At 37.3% G+C, this 7,300-nt stretch overlaps 1 pseudogene; it reads right to left on the bottom strand.

Annotated features, from left to right (window-relative positions):
• Positions 1 to 4,123: 4,123 nt before the first annotated feature.
• Positions 4,124 to 4,239, bottom strand: LOC112474165 (annotated as a pseudogene).
• Positions 4,240 to 7,300: the final 3,061 nt, after the last annotated feature.

Below are 7,300 nucleotides of genomic sequence, written 5' to 3'. Positions count from 1 at the left end.
CTTACACTTCTGCCACTGCTGGCTTAGGTTTCGGCTTTTTCAATTTTGCTAAAAAGTTACTATTCATACATCTGAATTATTGCTTTCAAAATTTTATTGCTGTTGTCTCCTTGTAGCTTCTCTTTCTCCTTGTGGTTTGACCTTTCAATCTAATCCCTTTACTGTTGTTTTAGTGGAGTTATAGGAAGGAATGAAGATAAATGTCCATTTTTTTGATGATTAGTGGGAAGAGTCTCACAAAATTCTTATAAGCATTTTTAGGCATTGTTTACATTTAATCTAGTGTTCTAGAACCCTAAGAGCAAAGTAACATTTTTTTGTTGTGTGTGTGCACGTTATACACATGCATTGAGGTTAAAAGGGCATTAGTGCTAGATTCAGATGCTTAGTTGAGGCTTAATTTTATACAATTACTATATTAATTTAAATCGCAAATTTAATCTTCCGTACTCATTTTCCCCACATGTTATAAATAGCTTAAATTTTAAATCTATTCTTTCTTTCACACACTGATATTAAATCTATGTCAAAACAATTTCCTTTCCAGGAATGAACAGGAAATATCTAGCTTGGAACTTAAAAATAACTTTTCAAAATACGAGACCTTTTTATTCTTTTTGTTAAATGTGCTGTGGCCCACCTATGCATATTATGAAAAGACAAACTTAAAAACTATAGAAAATTATAAAATAGACAATTTTCATAGTTCTAGGTATGAAGGTTATAAAAACAAAACTATTATCATTTCAGTTTTTATTATCCCATTTACTTATGATACTTAAAGTTCTCTCATATAAGTCCATTTATGTATATAGTCCAAACTAATAGAAACAAATGTTAAGTACCAATAATATTTAAATACATATATTTTTATTCCAGAATCTTTGGAGTATAAATGATAAAAACTCATCTTAAACTAACTGAAACACAACAGGTAATTAATATTTTTGAATACCTGGGAATTCCAAGAGTTTATTTAGCTCTAGTGACAGCTGGATCAAGGTAGGTGTTAATAGATATTGTCAGAGTGCTAGTGTTCTCTCTCTCTCTTTCTACATAGATATAGATTAAATCTCTATATATGGATATTTATATTTATATATGTGTGTATATATATCTATATCATGCAAACATTTTTAAATAAAAATTTTATCTTGTTGTTGTCAATCATGTTCAAACAAATACCCAAATGAATGTTAATCATTTAAGGTAGTTGACTCAGGAAGCTAAATTACTAAATGAATGGGATATTTTTGTAATTTGTTGTTTGGAGTTTCCTTCTGGTAGTGTGGATTAGAGACACAGAAGGAAACCAGTCTGGTAATTTTATAATCATAAGACATTCACTGGTTTTGATTTGATGTACTTTTTCTATGGACACTTGTGACTTTTTTGGTCTGCTTAGCATCTGCAATCTTTCTATGTTTGGTATTTCTCAATGTTATTAACTACAGTGGAATGCAAAGATAGCCTCACTCACTGGGAGATGAAAATGTCAAACTCTTGCTTTCCTAGATTCCCTTGCAGCTGGTATGAGGTCAATTGACTACACAGACTTAAAGGCAGGAACCAGTGACTCAGAGAGGTAGAGACTGGGAGCCTCCACTCAAATTGAGTTCCTAGGGCAGAGACAGCAGGGCTAGGGGTAGTATGCAGAGTGCAGTGCTAGAGGGGTTGGTGGTATAAGCTGTGGAGTATTGTGCTTGCCAGTTGTGGTAGGGATGTCCACACTTGATGAGTCGTGCCATGTGGTAGTATGTATTGATTCTGTTTCAGAGAACCCGATTCTCCATCCATATTAGCAATTTTGTGATCTACCAAAATTGGAGTATGTACTCCGTGCGATGTTTGTCTATTTTGTTCTTTGCTATATCTCCAGCACCTAGCATAGTTCTCAGTACATAGAAGAGATAAAATAAATGTTTGTAGAATGAGTGAGTAAATGTAGTAGGCAACATGGATGTAATAGCTTAAGGGGTATGCTGTGTCAACATGGTCAAATCTGTTACTTTACCTCTCTAAAACTTTGGGCAGCTTTTTCTGAGTCTCAATTTTCTTATCTATAAAATGGGCCTAATAACACCAACTTTGAGAATTAGATAAAAATAAGTGTACAGTGCCTGGTAGTTTTTACATGCTCAATGTATTTTCATTTTTCATTGTATCTGCTTTTGTAAGGCATAAGCAAATGAAAGGGGTGTAGAAAAGAACTTGACCTTGCCAAAAGAGAAGTCTAGGCTTTGTCCCTGGCTCTGGGGATGTAACCTCTAAACCTTGGTACTTTCTGAGTACAGGAATGTTCTTTTTATTACATCATACTTGATAGTTTATGCTACTGAAGTGACTCCTGGTGGCCCCCTTATGACACGTGATATCAGCTCTACCTCTGGGGTAGGAGGAGAGCTGAATGTTGAGTTCAACTACATGGACATTCAGTTAATCAATCAATCATGCCTTCATATGAAGCATCATAAAAACTCTAGATGCTGAAGATTGGGTCAGCTCTCCTGGTTGGCCATGTTCCATTCCTATTTTCACATATTGGTGATGGGACGGTAATATGTTTGGAGGATAACAAAAACTTTTTATTTGGAAACTTCTCAGATTCTTCCCTAGGTGTTGCTTCCTTTTGCTAACTTTCCTGTAATAAACTGTAACTCTCGAGTATAACAGTTTTTAATGAGTTCTGTATGATTAAGCCTGAGTATGATTTTGGGAACCTCCTAAACTTGTAGTTGGCATCAGAAGTGAGGACAGTCATGGTGACTATGCCCTCTAATTTTATAATTAGACCCTATCCTTATAGGTAGTGTCGAAGTTTTAGGGAGACTTGGCATTCCGAAAGCCTGTACCCTCAAACGTCACATGTGGGCTAACTGCAAGTGGTTGGTGTCAGAAGAACTGAGATTCAGTAGAATGACCCTAAGTCACTGAAACATTGTTTGGGATAAGAAAGAATGAGAGGGAGGGCTTGACAAATCTTTGATTCCTGGATGGCTACAGGGTCATGCATGGTGTGCAATGGCAGCTGTGCTGTTATTAATTATTGGAAGTAAAAGCTATCAATGAAATTTAGGAGTGATGGATCTAACTCTCAGGGAGATAGTTCATTGGATGCATAAGGAAATACAAAGTAACAAGAAGAAAGTAGAATTTACAGTTCTTTGGTTATAGTTATTTATTTTAATGGCTAATGGAGTATAGGTGGAGGTGGATCCTTATAACTAAGCTTGCTTGTTGGCTGGTCTGAGCTTCTGCCTGCAACCTCAGGGCCACAACTCATATTCTGGCTAAAGTTAAACTGAAAGTAAAAGAAAGTGTTGTGGTACATCCTGATGCTGATGGATCTGTGTTACAGCCTCTAGCCTCAGGGCCCCTGCCAATGGGAGAAGTAAAAATAAAAGCAGAAGAAAGTTTGAGGTAGCTCCCGATACTAGACAAAACTTGGATTCCAGCTTGTCCATGCTATAGCCTCTGGGCTCAGGGCTGCTACCACTAGCAAAGTTAAAATGAGAGAAGGAGAAAACGTTGGGGGTACTGCCTGATACTAAGCAAGCTTGAATTCCAGCAGGCAGGAGATGCAGCCTGTTTGTCACTTCTAATTAGAAAAGTTATGCTGAAGCAATAGACAGCAAATCATATATATGTATATGAGTTGCATACAAAGAGGACAGGTTTCATTTGACCTCTTTGACCTCCTGGAAAGTCCAGAATTTAGTCTAAGGTCAAGTTCAAAATGACGTTTAGTAAACATGCATAGTGTATTAGAAACAATGCTACATGTGGTGTCCAGAGATCTGATTTTAAGTCCCATCTTCGCTATTTAATATCTTTTTGACTTTGAAATTTGTATTCGTTCGTTTGGGCTGCCAAACAGAATGCCACTGACTGGGTTGTTTAAACAAAAGAAACCTATTTTCTCACAGTTCTGGAGGCTACAAGTCCAAGATCAAGGTACCATCAGGGTTGGTTTCTGGTGAGGCCTCTCTTTCTGGCTTGTAGACAACTGCCTTCTCATTGTGTCCTTACATGGCTATCTTATATGTGTGTGTGCAGAGAGAGGGAGATATGTCTGGTGTCTCCTTATTCATTAAAAAAAAATTTTTTGTTTTGTTATTATTTATTTCTACAGCACCTGGTCTTCCAAGGTGGTCTCCCATCCAACTACTAATCAGGCCCAACCCTGCTTAGCTTCTGAGATCAGAAATCAGTCTTGTTCAGGGCGGTATGGCCATAGACCATGGACTGTGGCTTCACTGGGGCACGAACCCAGGACCTTCTGTGTGTAAAGCAGATGTGCTAACCACTACACTATGGAACCATGTCTCTCCTTCTTTTTTATAAGAACAGTGGCCCTATATAAATTAGGGACCCACCCTTATAAACTCATTTAATCCTAATTCTCTTTCTAAAGGCTCTGTCTCCAAATATTGTCATATTGGACTTCAGCATAAATTTGAGGGGGATACAATTCACTTCATTACAGAAATGTTGCTTAATTTTTGTTTCCTCATATATACCTTGCTAGGTAGTTCAAATAAAGAGATCAAATAAAGAGTTATATGCAGTAGATACTTAGTACTTGAATTTTAAATGTGTTTCAATTGATTTTTTACCCCTCCACTATGTATAAGACTATTGATAGGAGGGGAGATATTGGCAGGAATTTAGAATTTATATGACTAGTTTGAGTAGATTACATATGAGCTTATAAGTTGATTTTTAGTATTCTTGAAGAACACATAGACGTTTTTGAAAAAGAAAGCAAACATTTGTTTCCTTGATTTATATACATGCTTTTCACAATGAACACAAATGCTAACTAAGCCACTTTGATTCATGACTGGTAGAACTGGGCATCCCCCCAAAGTAATTCATGTCAGAGAGCTTCGAAATCTATGAAATGCAACACAAATGTATCACATTTTTTTATTTGGAAATATATTTATACACTGAATCTCTCTCCAAGAAGTTTGGAAGTAACATCCAAAAAAAAAAAAAAAAAAAAACCCCAAATGCATTTGGTTGTTTCAGTTTTCTGCGCCTTATTGACATCAATTGTGGAGTAATAGGGCTAGCATTCTGAGATACGTCATTTGTGTGACTATGAGAACAAGCCGCATCCAATTAAAAGAACTCTTAGGTTGCAGTTGGCCTAACACTCTTCATGCAAATCTGACACATGTAATCTAGACTGTGCACAACCCACTTCTTACTCTGTGCTTTGTAAACATTCACCACACAAATCAGAGAAATTTCACCATGTGATAAACAAGGAATCATCTGGTGGCACAAAAATCCTAATGCTATTTTAGGATTTCAGCAAACATTAGGTATGTACTTACCACAAACCAAGTGTCAATGCCTTCTAGCCGAAGACCACTAGGAATGAATGCATCAGTTCTGAACCCGCTGGATTCATTACTCATTGCAGTGAGGGAAAAAAACACATCATAAGAGACCAAAGGGCTTCTCAATAAGACGATGTGAGAAAAAACCTATAATAGGATTTGGTTTGTTTTAGGTGATTTTGTGGAGGGCTTAAGGAAACAAGAGTTTGCTTCAGATTGGATGTGAGCAAGCAGGGGTAATTCTACAATTGTCCTAAGGACAATGAGACTTGGAATTATTGAATGGTCCTCTGTTAGAGGTGGTGGGTGTCTTAGAGAGCTTTTCAATCATTCCCCCCGACCCCCTTTTTATCAAAAATGACACTGCTCAGATGCGAAATAACTTGCCCAAGGTTATAAAAATATAAGTTGGGCTTTAAATAAGTATGTGCCTTAGGAAAGCAGAGAAGAGAGAGGCCATTAGGGATAGCGAAGGTGGTGGGGTGACTGGGAGAAGGTGAACAAAATTTATGAAGCCGTGAGTGTATCTGATCCACTCAGGGGTTGGGGTTGGAAAACGGTAGGCCATTCATCAGAGGTAGATAGTTTGTGGAGTTAATTGTGGGAAGAAAGGGCTAAACAAGAGGTTGGGACCAGATTATAAGAAGGTCTTGAATTTAAGAAATGGGCAGCCATTGAAGATGTTTGAAGGCAGTGCCAGGAAATCAGAAGAAATATTAACACTCACAGATAATCCTGATGTTCCTAGCAGGATAGTGGCTCTCATACTATTTTGACCATAAGTTAAAGTAAAAATACATTTTATATTGAAACTTAGTGTATGTGTGTGTGTGCGTGTGTGCACACACACACACACACACACACACACACCCCCCTAAAACTTCAGTTTAACAAAACTAAAGTTGGCCTTACTATGTGTGCTGCACTGTTTTCCCTTACATTCCATTGTAGCAGGCTCCCCCTCCCTCTACTTCACTCTATTGTATTTCATGTTGATTTCTATCCACTAAATTGATTTTTCTTCCTACTAAGGAATGCACTGAGGTTTAAAAAATGTTGTTTTGAGGAAATGAATCCATGTGGCAAAGGGGATAAAGGAGTAGGACCACTGTTAATAGGTAACAGTTTATTTACAAAGAAATAGTTTATTTACAAAGAAGTTCATAAATTCATTCCTTCATCAAGCATTTATTAAGTCTCTACTGCATACCAGACATGGATACAAAGATATACAAAGATACAAAGATACCCAGGTCCAGTAGCATCTTTGAAGTACTCAAGGTTGATGTGGGAGACAGGTAGCCAATTCACTGTTGTAAATCTTTAATAAATATTTGAGAAAATATTGCAGGATGATCTGCAATATTCTTTTTGAGAAGAATAGGGAAGGCTTTACAGAGAAAAGGGTGCTTGAGGTGGTTCTTAAAGACTGAGCTTGCCAAGCAAGGGCTGGGCACTGGCAGAGTGCATCCTAAGGGAAAGGACAGAGTGACAATGACAAGGAGGTTTGAAGCGCAAAATATGATCCGGGTAGGGTTGCCAGATTTAGGAAATAAAGATAGAGTGCACCTAGTTAAATTTGAATTTCAGATAAACAATGAATAATTTTTGGTCTAAGTATGTCTCATCGATCTGGGAGGGGTGAGACATTCTGTGTGGCTGGGTAGGTGGGTGTGGGGAAGTGGTAGAATTGAATGTGGGGGTGTATTGTGATCACGTTGTGAAATGTTATGAGAAAATGTGACTCTCCCCTGTAGACACTTGCTCACACTGAAGGCTCATTTGAGAATAATCGTAGAATGATGAAGAGAAATTTAAAAAATACACACAGAAAACTATGTAACCCTTGAGTCCTTAGTTTATTAACATTAAAAGGCAGAACCCCAGTGTGTGGGTGGAATGATTATTAATTATTAATGATTATTAATTGCAGTTGAATAATTGTTTCT

This window comes from Pteropus alecto, unplaced genomic scaffold (genome assembly GCF_000325575.1).
Source record: "Pteropus alecto unplaced genomic scaffold, ASM32557v1 scaffold88, whole genome shotgun sequence".
NCBI classification, from domain to species: domain Eukaryota; kingdom Metazoa; phylum Chordata; class Mammalia; order Chiroptera; family Pteropodidae; genus Pteropus; species Pteropus alecto.
This window is presented reverse-complemented; position numbering and strand designations above follow the sequence as displayed.